Raw genomic sequence first — 13,609 nt, forward strand, 5'->3', positions numbered from 1 at the left:
GAAGCAATGCTTTGTGAACAGCACTCATCTTGATTATACGCTGCTATTTTTTAAACAGCTATGAGCCAGATCCAGCAAATCTTTATTTATGCATTTGACATTACTCACAAGCAGTGATGAGCTGGAGCCGGTTTGCACCGGTTCGCGCAAACCGGTTGTTAAATTTAGAAGTCGGTTTAAAACCAGTTGTTAAAGGGTTGGGCAAACTCTGGCCCATGGGACCATCCTGTCCGGCTTGCCTGAGCTCCCAGCTGGGGAGGCTCCCCTTGAGAATCCCTTTTTACTCACCAGGCGACGCTCCAGGTCTTCGGCGGTAAGCCCCTCACTCGCTCCAGGTCTTCGGCAGCAGGTCAGCGGCACGTCCCTCAGTGCCACCGAAGACCTGGAGCTAGTGAAGGACGTGCCGCTGAAGTGCTGCCGAAGACCAGGAGCGACTGAAGGAACTGGTTCTTCAGATTTTGGCAGCTCAGCACTGCTCACAAGAGTAATCCCATTGATTCCCCAAGATGGCTCTCTTTGCTTACACTTTTCCTAAAACCAATTGTAAAGATTATGCTCATTCAGAGCCCGATTCAAAAGAACATGTGAGCAGGTGCTTAATTTTAAACACTGAATCAGGACCTCATAAAATGAACAGAAACAATAGCATATGAAAAATCATAAGTAAAAAGTTAACCAGCAATTAACCTGAATTTCAGGTGCCCAGCGCTCATAGTCAACTGCTCACAGTCAAAACTACACAGCAATAATTTTTCATAGAAACTATGCAATTCTAAATAATGAACAATTTTTCAAACATTGTAAGTTACTTGCAATTCACAAAAGCAAGAGATGTTCAATTTACCTAATAAATCATTCACTATAAATTATACACTCAGCTTTGATTTCCTTACACCCCAAAGTTTTGAATGTCTGGTCCCTTCCAGTCCTATTCTTCTATGATTCTATGTCCTGTTAAACAATTTTGTGGAGAAAAAGTAATTTGCATTGGGTTTCAAGATTACAAACCAGGGTGTTTCTAGAATTTTGCACATAATCTTATTTTTTGAATACTTTTTCATAATAAAATATGAAAAAGTAACAGGTCATGATTTCCCCACATTATTACATTAGTATTGGGGCCTAGTTTTGATACCTAATGTGGATGTAACAGCAATGAGGAATGAACACAGTTTGAGTCATAATCTCATTCTGTGGGACATTTTTCAGAAAGAAGATATAGAAATGGAAACTCATAAGAACAACATAAGCTGCCACACTACAATAAAATGTATGCTAGGTCAAGCATATATAAACAAAAATCATATTCAGAGTTAAATCTGAACTATGGTCTCTCAATAGATAGGCCCCTACTTTAAATGACAAAGGTATTTTTCATAATCATTTTTCTCATTATTTATAAATAACCCTCTTGAAAACTTTAAAAGGAAACTTGATCCCTGACTGACAGAAATGTTCCTGCTGTCAAGTGCATACACACTGCTTTGTGATGTGGGCAATTTGCTCATTCTGAGCTCTACATTTTGCTGGTGATTGTATTTATATTTTGTTTAGAAAACACAGTACTGAAATATTTGTTTTGAACCATGACCCCTCCTGTCTTACCAGTATCAATCTTCACAGTAAAACCAAAATACAACTCGGTGTTACCAGACACTGAAATGCCAGGCATCTTAAGCCTAATTGTTAAGACTTGCATATATTCCCATTTTGTAACTGTACTTACTTTTACTTGATTGTTCTTACTGTAGATTATCATAAATTCTGCCTTAATAAATCAAGCAGACTAGTGGAGTCTGCTAGTTCAAGGCCTTCAGCTAATCTTTCATCCAACTTTCCCTCTTACAGATGGAGTTTCTCTCTTTGCAGCACCAGGGACACGATGAGACCATTATCTTTCTAAAAGAAAAGAGAGGTCATTCATAACAAGGTTTGGGACTGATGTTTTGTATTACAATTGCTGGAATGCAGTTAATGTCACTGTGTACTTGTGCAAAGCTCCCCTGTAAAAGCATTTTAAGGTATGTAATTAAGAAGACATTAAAATCTATTTTCCAAGCCATTACATCTCATCTAAACCTAACTTTGTTCCATGAATCCACATTCTTTTATTAATACTTTTTTTGTTTAATTGGAATATATTTTATGATCTATGCATGAATGCCTATTATTAGCTTACATTTATATAGAATATTTTATTGCACGGTATTTTTTACAAACTTTATTCCCGATTTGGCAATCAGATCTACGTGAGCAAATCATTGCATCCACATGCTGCCCGATGGAAACCAGTGGGTGAAATCCACTCCTTCCACACAGAGCTCAAGCATTTGGCCTCTAGGCAAGTGGAAGAGATGCCACCTCGCAACCCAAGGCCAGTGTGCAAGGCTACTACACCAGCCACGGCCAGTCTGCTCAAGTCACTTGAGGATTGTGTCACCTGGGCCATCCCCACTGCGGCCTTCTCTCCAGCCCACATATTCCCCTAACATTCATCTTCCTCTGTACAATCTATACAGGGGCTTAAGTAAAATGGAGAGTCTTACTCTGATCCTGCAGACCACAACAAACAAATCTCAACCCACATGAATGTCCGTAACTGCCAGAGACCCAGGATATTCTTGTCCAAACAAGAGCATTAGCTATGTATTATTCGCGCATGTTAAAAAACAAACAAACAAAAACCTTCAGTAGTCCAATCAGGGAGCAGAAACAAGTCCATATGACTTAAGTGATGACCAATCATACACCACAAAAAGCAAAATAACCAAAGTAATCAATTCAAGAGCAACCTATAAGGTGAAAAGGGTCATCCTATGCTGTTTAGAACACACATTTGAATAATTAATACATTTCACAACTCAAAACTGTTTCACAAACCATCTTCCAAACAGAAAAAAAGTACTAAAATAGTGCCTGCCATATTTTGAAATTCAAACAATTCTAAATAATATAGCAGTAATTATATATAGCTACAAAATTATCTGGATCTTTGGACATTCAGCTGACACCATGAAAAAAACCTAGCAGCATAATTTTTGATGCTCCATGAATATTTCTGGATTTCAACAACAACAAAAAAACCCCAAAAAACCCAAACAAACAAACTCAGATACCAAAGCTTGACAAGTCCATTTACAAGACAGAATGCTAAGAAATATAATTTAGTGTTTAATTTTAATGTCAAATATTTTAAATTTAAAAAAGATGCTTTCACAAACAATGAAGGTTTCAGAGTAGCAGCCGTGTTAGTCTGTATCCGCTAAAAGAAAAGGAGTACTTGTGGCACCTTAGAGACTAAACACATTTATTTGAGCATAAGCTTTCGTGAGCTACAGCTCACTTCATCAGATGCATTCAGTGGAAAATACAGTGGGGAGATTTATATACACAGAGAACATGAAACAATGGGTGTTACCATACACACTGTAAGGAGAGCGATCAGGTAAGGTGAGCTATTACCAGCAAGGGGGGGAGGAAGGGGAGGGGAGGGGGGAACCTTTTGTAGTGATAATCAAGGTGGGCCATTTCCAGCAGTTAACAAGAACATCTGAGGAACAGTGTGTGTGTGTGGCGGGGGGGGAATAAACATGGGGAAATAGTTTTACTTTGTGTAATGACCCATCCACTCCCAAGCCTAAGTTAATTGTATCCAGTTTGCAAATTAATTCCAATTCAGCAGTCTCTCGTTGGAGTCTGTTTCTGAAGTTTTTTTGTTGAAGAATTGGCACTTTTAGGTCTGTAATCGAGTGACCAAAGAGATTGAAGTGTTCTCTGACTGGTTTTTGAATGTTATGATTCCTGACGTCAGATTTGTGTCCATTTATTCTTTTACGTAGAGACTGTCCAGTTTGATCAATGTACACGGCAGAGGGGCATTGCTGGCATATATCACATTGGTAGACGCACAGGTGAACGAGCCTCTGATAGTGTGGCTGATGTGATTAGGCCCAATGATGGTGTCCCCTGAATAGATATGTGGACACAGTTGGCAACAGGCTTTGTTGCAAGGATAAGTTCCTGGGTTAATGGTTCTGTTGTGTGGTGTGTGGTTGCTGGTGAGTATTTGCTTCAGGTTGGGGGGCTGTCTGTAAGCAAGGACTGGCCTGTCTCCCAAGATCTGTGAGAGTGATGGGTCGTCCTTCAGGATAGGTTGTAGATCCTTGATGATGCGTTGGAGAGGTTTTAGTTGGGGGCTGAAGGTGACAGCTAGTGGCGTTCTGTTATTTTCTTTGTTGGGCCTGTCCTGTAGTAGGTAACTTCTGGTTACTCTTCTGGCTCTGTCAATCTTCTTCACTTCAAAAGGTGGGTATTGTAGTTGTAAGAACGCTTGATAGAGATCTTGTAGGTGTTTGTCTCTCATGTGCAGGTGAACGAGCCTCTGATAGTGAGGCTGATGTGATTAGGTCCTATGATGGTGTCCCCTGAATAGATATGTGGACAGAGGATTTCAACAATTTCCATCCCACCATCCACCTCAGCCTGGACCAGTCCACACAAGAGATCCACTTCCTGGACACTACAGTGCTAATAAGCGATGGTCACATAACCACCACCCTATACCGGAAACCTACTGACCGCTATACTTAACTACATGCCTCCAGCTTTCATCCAGACCACACCGCACGATCCATTGTCTACAGCTAAGCTCTAAGATACAACCGCATTTGCTCCAACCCCTCAGAAAGACACAGATGGGTCATTACACAAAGTAAAACTATTTCCCCATGCTTATTTTTCCCCCTACTGTTACTCACACCTTCTTGTCAACCGTTGGAAATGGGCCATCCTGATTATCACTATAAAAGTTTTTTTTCTCCTGCTGATAATAGCCCACCTTAACTGATTACTCTCATTATTGTTGGTATGACAACACCCATTTTTTCATGTTCTCCGTGTGTGTGTATATCTATATCTATCAGCTTCCTTCTGTATTTTCCACTGCATGCATCTGATGAAGTGGGTTTTAGCCCATGAAAGCTTATGCTCAAATAAATTTGTTAGTCTCTAAGGTGCCACAAGTCCTCCTTTTCTTTTTGCTGATACAGACTAACACGGCTGCTGCTCTGAAACTTGATTTTAATGGTGTTTCACTTCTCAGAAACAGTGTTTAACTGTTTAATTGAATGCAAGCTCTCTCCTCTTAGCACATTTTCACAGTTGTAAACAAATTTCTTCTAAGTGTGCCTGTACTAGTTTTCATATAACTGGGGTGAAAGGCAATTATAACTCCTCTAACTCTTTTTCAATTCTGCCAGGAGCACTTTAAAAAAATCTGATAAGCAATACTAGTAGAAGCCAGCCTATACCAACCACATCACAGAGCTCAGTCCTTTATTTTCTTAGAGCATACTGGGCACGTTCCTCTTTTGGGGAAGGAGGAGGCTCACTGTTCTCTGTAATTACTCTCTCTCCCTGACACTGGAGGGGCAGTGATAGGCTCACTCCAAAGAAGAGAATAAAGGGAAAAGCGGAGAGATCCCAGAGGAGCTCCCAAAACATTCATATCTTAATTAACATTCAGTATCCTTCAAGCTAAATGGACAGGACAAACTGAATGCACTGTACAGCCAATTCACTCAAAACATTACACACTTTGCACTGGTGTAAACAATGAGCCAGGCCTTGTAATTCTAACAACTGCATTTATGTAGGAAAGATCCCATGCAGAAATAACGTATCATGGCCAAGGTTTTCAACTGGGGGAGCATAAAGTCAAGCACCATGGCCAAATTAAATAATTTTGGAGCCCTGTGCATTGTGGAGATTGCCCCCCCCCCCCTTTCCTTAGGGTGAGAGGCCCTGGATGGGAGGTTGGGCCCTGACTGCAGTGTGGGTGGTCCCTGTGGGATGAGGGTTGGGTTCTGCCTCCAGGATGAGGAGGCCTGGAGGGTGAGGTTGGAAAGCGAGCCTGCTCCTTGCCCTGGCCTGTTGGCTGTCCCCCCAGCGTTCAGGCAGGGCAAAACTTCAGTGTATTGCCCCCACCACCACTCAAATTTGGCCCAGCCACCCCTCCAGCAAACCTATTGAGGGGCCAAGTCTGTTCAGGCAGGGAGTGGGGCTGATCCAAAGTGCCCAGTAAGGCAGACACCATGGAAGTGCACCCACTCTGGGCCTGATATCAGGGTATATGTGTTAACCAGGTCGAGAGTTAGCCCCTCCACACAGACCCGGAGGTACAGCAGGCATCCTGGCATGGCCTTGGCAGCCCTCAGCACCTTGGGCTGTAGGTCTGAGGAAAACAGGGTGGCTACCCCCCACCCGAAAACTTCAATGAGGTGGTTGAAGTACATCCCATCTCTCCTTTTCAGCCTCCAGCTGGCTTTGGTATCTGGATTGGTGAAAGTCTCCTGCAAGAAGATCACAGAGTACCTGGCACCTGTGGAAACTCACCCTACAGCCTCTGATGTGAAGTGATGCAAAGGTGGTGGGTTTCATCTGAGAGGTAGGTTTCAGAGGAACAGCCGTGTTAGTCTGTATTCGCAAAAAGAAAAGGAGTACTTGTGGCACCTTAGAGACATGCTCAAATAAATTGGTTAGTCTCTAAGGTGCCACAAGTACTCCTTTTCTTTTATCTGAGAGGTAGAGGATCCTCATGGCCAGGAATGCCACCTGCCCCCACCAAGCTACACAGCAATCCATGTTGATTTGATCCCAAAGGCAATCAGGGAATCGTGGAAACTGCGGGCCCACTTGTAGACTGTGGCCTGGCGTCCTGTTTCCTGGTCCTCTTGCCTTCCCCCATGAAGGCCCTCACAGCTTGGAGGATGAAACTGAAATCCCTCACTGCTGGAGAGCAAACTGTACCTTCCCCTGAAGCCACATGTGTCTGTAGGGTGACCAGACAGCAAATGCAAAACATCAGGACGGGGGTGGGGGTGTAATAGGAGCCTATAGAAGAAATAGACCCCAAAATCGGGACTGTCCCTATAAAATTGGGACATCTGGTCACCCTATGTGTCTGCCAGGAACTGGCACAGCTCATCCCACAAAGTGTCTGAGGCACAGAGCTCTGTAGCCTCCTGAATCAAGCCCAGAGACTCCCAGCTGTGCTCCATCTGGGTCCCCTTAGCACCTCTGCAGCCTAAGGGCAAGGGCATGCTGGGACACATGTCCCTGCCCAGGTGCCAGCTCAGGACAGGGCTGCAGGCTAATTGACTCATGTGCTAATAGAAACCAAAGGAGTGTCAAAAGGTGTTGTAGTGTAATCAGGCCAATTCACTTGAGTGTTAGTTTTGTTCAAAGGAAATGTTAATGGTATTGTCTTCACTGATCTATAACCTGTTGATTGCTATCCCATTACATTTTGTATATCCCTGTAACTAGTTAACCCTGGATCAAAAGTCTGTGGTAGTGTTAAGATGAGAATGTACTTGATGTGTAAACTTCATGAAAACTATTGAAGGATTGTTGTTTGCAATTACATTACCTTTTACATTGTGTATATCCCTGTAATTAAATTATCCATCAAAAGGGAATGGTGCCTTGGAAATGTAAATGAAGAAGAGTGCTAACTTCAAAGCAAGGGCCTTGTGTTCCACGATGGGAATTCACAGACTCAGTCTGCATTTCCTACTCATCAAAACCCAGGTGGTTAAAGACAGTGTTCAAATTATTTTCTAGAGAAGCTATAAAATAGATTTCAAGGGATGATCCGGTATCTCTCTGACTGTTTGGACTCTTACAGGGAAGATACCAATGCAAAGTGGAACTCCCCAGAAACATCGAGGTTCCCTGAAAAGACTTTTGGGAAACTAGCAGTGTATTACATCAACCACTATGATTTTGGACTTACAAACTTTGACTCACCCGTTATTATATTTTACCCGCTTTAACCTCTCAGTAACTCTCATTCTTAGCTAATTAACCTATTGTTAGTTTACTACAGAACTGGCTGTCAGCACTGTCTTTGGTGTGAGATCCAGAGTACCAACTGATATGGGTAAGTGACTGATCCTTTGGGACTGGGAGTAACTTGATGTGGTGTGATTTTGCGTTTCAGTAACCTTTTTAATCACAAAGTTCAGTTTGTCTGGGTGGCAAGATAGGCTGGAGTGCCTAAGAGGACTGTCTGGGACTCCATGGTAAGACTGGTACTGTATAGTGATTCAGGAGTGCACAATTGTTACTGGCTTGGTGGAATCTAATTATAGAATATACCACCAGTTTGGGGGTGCCTGCCCTGTTTTCTGACAGTCTGACCCAAGATTGGCACTCACAGTTGTGAGCCACTCCAGACAGCATGACTATGCATACCCCTTCCTCAGTGGTAACTGACCCCTGAACAGCATCATCCACTCCGTATTGTCCACCTGAGCTCCCAACACAGGAGCGGCGGAGGGAGTACATCAGCCCTGAATGGAGCAAGGAAAGGGAGTACAAAAACCACCTCCCAAGGATCACCACCTGAGAAAGGAAAGAGGACAACCTCAGGGGAAGCCGCAGCCTGGGAGGTGGAAGGGAGGGGTCAGGAGTGGATAAAGATCCCTGGCAGCTAAGCCACCAGGGTGCAGCACCACCTCACTTGGCACAGAGGTCATCTGGGCAGATGCAGGGGGCTCCTCTATGATACTGGGCCTGGGTGCCAGGATGGGTTTGACATCTGCAACCTTGGCATCAGATTGAAGACTGAGTCAGGGCCCCTCAGCTGCTCTGGGAGCCACTGTCCTGTCTTGGAAGGTGGGGGCACGTGCCCTGGAGCCCTGGAAGGCTCTGACCGTGGCTGTTCGGCACCAGCCATTGCTGGAACCAGCTTGGTAGCCAAAAGCTGGATAGGTGGAAAAGGGAGGTGATGCCCCAGGAATGCGAGCAGGGGCAGCACCTCAGGCAGTAAGCTGGGGAAGGAGGAGATGGTGCCATGATGGACTCAGCACCCAGTCTGAGGCCCTCAGGCAAAGGGTTGTTCTCCTCCTGGGTTACAGGGGCCAGAGCCTTGCTCTCCTCGACGTTCATTCAGAGACCCCACCTGCCAGAATGGGGAGACAGATGGTAGAAAGGTGGGGAGGGGGTCTCCTGCTAATGCTTCCTCCAGGAGGGCTCCAGGAGGGGACAGTATTGGCCCCCTCCGGTGCCAGAGCCTCCTTGTCCAGCTCCACCCATTAGACTTTCTTGGGGGCCATGGATTCAAGTCCAGCAGTGGCCCCCCCAGAGGTCTTACAGAAGGCCTCCTCCCCACCCTCAAGGGCAAGGTGCTAGGCCAGTGACTTAAGTTTATCGAGCTTTCCCCCTCAATAGTACCCAGCCCTCCTTGGTGGTATTGTTGGAGGGTCAGCTGACGGGGGTAGGTCCAGGGACAAAGGTGATAGGATTGGGGTTTAGGGGAGATGGAGATGGGGAAGCAGAGGGGGAGATGCTCTCCTCCTGAGATGGGCCCTCTCCTGAGCTCCTGGATGTCCTAGCTACCCCCTCCTCCAGGGACCTCACCCGATAGATTTTATCGGCAGCAGGGGCCCATCCACTCAGCTTGGTGTGATGGGAGGCCACCCCTAGTGCCCAAGCGGGATCAATGGTTTGAGGGAGAAAATGGGCAGGTAGGGCTGCCAGCAGTGGCAGGGCCAGCACCCTTCCAAGCATCAGGGAGCCCATCATCCCTCCTGGCTGGGCTGAAGGACAGCCCCTTTGGAGGTGCCCAGAAGCCTTACAGAGGAAGCACCGAGCCTCCCCTGATGAGTAGTGGACCTGGCATAAGGCTCCCTGAGTGGCACCTGGAAGGACCTCTCCAAGCTCCCTCCACTATACAGCACCCCTGGCATCTGGATGGTAACTTGCTGGAGGAACAAGAGGATGTGACAGAGAGTAGGGTCCTTACAGCTCAGCAGGAGAGAGCTGATGGTTGGCACCAGCTTCCCCAAAGTGGAGAGAGGAAGCAGAAGGGCAATTTTTGGAGGAAGGGCAGGATGGAGTTGAGGACCACCAATACACCCAGGTCCTCCAGGTGTTCAAATGGGGATGCCCCCCCACTGAGATGCCTTTTTCCATCACCTCTGATCCCAGGAAGAAGACAACCTTCCCATACAGCTTGGAAGCTGCCACAATGGCCAAGGACCCCACCACCTGGACCAACAGCTGCATGTAGGTTTTGACACAGAGCAAGGCAGCCACCAGGAGACAATGGACCCTATGCCTCCTAGTCAGGGTGGGGAAGACCCCTTGGCTGCCATTGACTGTAGAGGAGGTGGTGGCAGCAATAGTGGGAGTGGTGGGCAGCATCAGATGGGGTGGCAGGCAGGGCCAGGGCCACCTGGGCCCATGCTCTGGAGGCTGAGGAGTAAACCTCTCCTGAGCTGGTGGAAGGAACACCAGGGGGAGGGAGAGCTGCAGCCAATGGTGGGGCCATACTAGTAGTGGCTGACGCCATGGAAGTAACCTTCTGGTCTGGGCTCCTGCCCATTTTCCTCCCCTGGACCTTTCTGCTGGCTGAGGTGGCTCCCTGGATGGTGCTGTTGGGAGGTTTGGCAGTGAAGTCCCTGCCTGCACCTGCTGCCCTATGCTGTTGCGAGTGTTAATGGTATTAGCAGAGATGTTGGTAGCCCTGGGGGCGGATGGGGGAGAAACCTTAGGTGGGGCAACAATGGTGGCCAGGGGTCTCCCCCGCCATCCCCCATAGACAAAGCCATTGGAGCGGAAGCTTTTTGCTTGGCCAAGTCAGGGTCCACCATCAAAGTCAGGTGATGGGATCAGCCACCAGAGAACAGAATAGGAATAATAAATAGAAACATGGAGGTGGAGGGGACAGAGGCTCACAGTTCCTCACCCACCCATCCCGCACTAAGCTGCATGTGAGGGGAGGAGGGTGCAAACAGAAACTGGAGGACTAGTGAAACAAGTAAAAAAAAGTGGGAGTCGCATCGGGGGGGGGGGCGCGGATTCACTGAGAGTGAAGGGCAGATGTAAGCACGAAGGGGTGCAGTGAATGGAATAACAAATAAACTTTGTGGGGGAGGGGTCTCACAAGCACAGAAATGCACAGGTGCACAGAGGCAGGAGGGAGCAAGCAGTAAGGGAAGCAGCAAGGGAAGGCTGGAGAAAGGAGATACCATACCCTGGGACATCCTGGGCCGGGCTAGGAGGACAAGAAACAGCAATGGGCAGGGGGCTGGGCAGGTTGCAAACAACGAAATGGGGGCTGGGCGAGACAAGTAGCAAGCAGCAAGCAGGGGGAGGCCCACCAGCCCACTGCAAACTGAAGGACGTCAGGGAAAGGAAAGTCTGGGAAGGTTGGGGGGGGGGGGCACGTGTACCCACAAGTGCTTCTGAGGCTGGAGAGTCTCTGCTGCTGCACTCCCAGGCTGGATAGGTGGAGGCAGGCAACCAAGTGGAGGCAGTCCACAGGTGGTCTTCGGAGAGCGGATGGACTGCGGCAGAGGGCTCCAAGCCCCTTCCCTCCGCCCCAGCAGCAAAGCAGCAGGGGTGGCACAGTCCCAGCAGCACTGGAAACCCCCACCCAGAGTCACAGGTGTGCAGGGAATGAGGAGGGGGATAGTAGGAAGAGAAAGGGGGGTTCGATGTTTAAGGCAGTTGAATGCTGCCCTAGAGAACTGGAGCCAATCCCTGCCTCCACCACAGTGTTCCTTCCTGATGCTGGGCAAGTCACTTAAAATCAAAATGCTCACATTTGGCCACTAATTGTGTGTTCCTCACTTCTGGGTGGCAGGGGTCCAATGTAAGACACCTGGAGCCAAATGACCATTAGGAAATTAATTTGTATTCAGTACATTTTGGATGGTGTGTATTCAACAGGTATGGGGCAAACAATGAATGAGAAGAAATGTTGGTTAACTACTTATTTACTGAACAAGGCAGGGGATCTGTGGAGAAAAGATCGTATGTGATCATTTAGTTAATGACTTCTCAAAATGCAGACACGCAAGAGGGTTGAGTTTAGATTTCACTTTATGTGGGGGGGGGTGTTAAATGTAATTCTAATAAAGTCAATTATTTAGTGTTAGCAAAAAGCCTTCCTTTCCCATTGATCATGATACTCATTTGCACAGCAGAATGACACTGGTTCTCTATTCAGGGAAGCAATAGCAGGGTTTGCCCTTAGTGAAGCAGAATGCACCATTTGTGCACATGTTCGTTTTATTTCAGTTGAGCCACAGGGTGCTTCACAAACCACAGTGCACATGTTTAATCCATTAATAGCTTTTCTACTGAAGATCACTAGCCATGTCTCAGCGACATGACTTAGCATGGTTACAAAAGGCTTTACGCAGCAAAAAATAAACCAGATGCAATTCAATAAAGCAGTGGAGCACAGCGAACGGGACACATTGCAAGGTCAAACTCATCCAGTCAAGACATCTACAAAAGCTGACAAAGAGGAAGCCATGAAAATGCAAGCTGCCTGCGGAAGTCTTGTTTGATTTCCCAGTAAGTTACATAGGCTTTTCCACATTACCCCAGTAAAGTGCTGTCACCATCGAAACTGCCTCATCAAGTTATACTGTATCTGTTCTTCCCTATCAGCCACAGAGCAATTTCTTAAAGAAATGCTCTCAGTGTATCTCGGTGGGGTGAGCATTACTTACATATGCTTGAGAATATGTTGGCACATTTTCAGAATGGATTTTAATATTATTTTTAAAGAATCCATTAATTATTAAAGCGGCTCCAAACAACATTGTGGTTAACATGCTGGCAGACAGTGACACCTTCTTTCACTAGCTTTCCCACCCTTGCTGCCATGGTGGAACTGAGCGGGCAGTAGCAGGAGTGAGAATTTAATACCCCTATCCTGGGATTGACCTCACCTGGCTACATTATGGTAAAAACTACAGAGCTTTGTCTCCACTAGTATTTTACAGAAAGATAACTCATTTCTATTCATTGTCTTGCTGTAAAAACAAAACAAAACGCACACACTATTTTTTGGCAATGAAGATATAGCCTTAAATATTGGGGGTGAGGGGTTGGAATACTGCCTTCCCCTGAGTATTTTTAATAGATCAATATCATCTGTGGAGACAAGCTAGCACACACTAGGGTCTGGTCCACACTGAAAAGTTACATCAGTGTATCTACGTCCATCAAGGGTGTGAAGCCATAGTTAGGCATGTGATGCTGACAGACCAGGTGCCAGTTCTTGCCAAGGCTGTATTGAGGCTTGCATTGAGCTTCACCAAACAAGTACATTTGCTAGTAGTTTCTGGCTGTCCTGATGTTTCCTTCAGCAAATAAGCTATTAGAAGTCAGGGCATCTAGACGTCTAGACTAGAGAAATCTGGGGTAAACTTGTTTTGCACCAGCAAAATGTGTTTACATTAGGGGTTTGCACTGATTTATGTACAGATCTACATAGATGTATTATAGTGGTACAAATTCCCCTAATCTAGACAAGTCCTAAATATTCACATGTTAACATTGTGGCTGAGGTTCACACCTCTCTTGCAGCTATTATTTCAGTTTGATTTGTTTGGCTGTGTACTAAAAGAAAACTGTTACATTATGACAGCTCTTTTTGCAATTCGAAGAGCTAGCAACTTCCATTTATTATTCATTACAATGTCTACCACAATGGGGCATGGATATTTTTCAGAGCCTATAATTACCGTAATACAAATTAACAAAGAAATTATTTATTGATCATGGGCAGAGTGCTTGGCATGGT

General features: G+C 46.0%; 1 long non-coding RNA gene across 2 annotated transcripts in view; it reads right to left on the reverse strand.

The window, feature by feature from the left end:
• The window catches only part of LOC125639993 (uncharacterized), a 69,352-nt gene that overhangs the window by 48,924 nt on the left and 6,819 nt on the right, over positions 1-13,609 (reverse strand). For both annotated transcript variants that reach the window (XR_012669399.1, XR_012669398.1), the window contains exon 2: positions 1,727-1,899. This is a non-coding gene — a long non-coding RNA (uncharacterized LOC125639993). The remainder of the gene's footprint in view (positions 1-1,726; positions 1,900-13,609) is intronic.

Source organism: Caretta caretta, chromosome 7, assembly GCF_965140235.1.
Source record: "Caretta caretta isolate rCarCar2 chromosome 7, rCarCar1.hap1, whole genome shotgun sequence".
In the NCBI taxonomy this organism is placed as follows: domain Eukaryota; kingdom Metazoa; phylum Chordata; order Testudines; family Cheloniidae; genus Caretta; species Caretta caretta.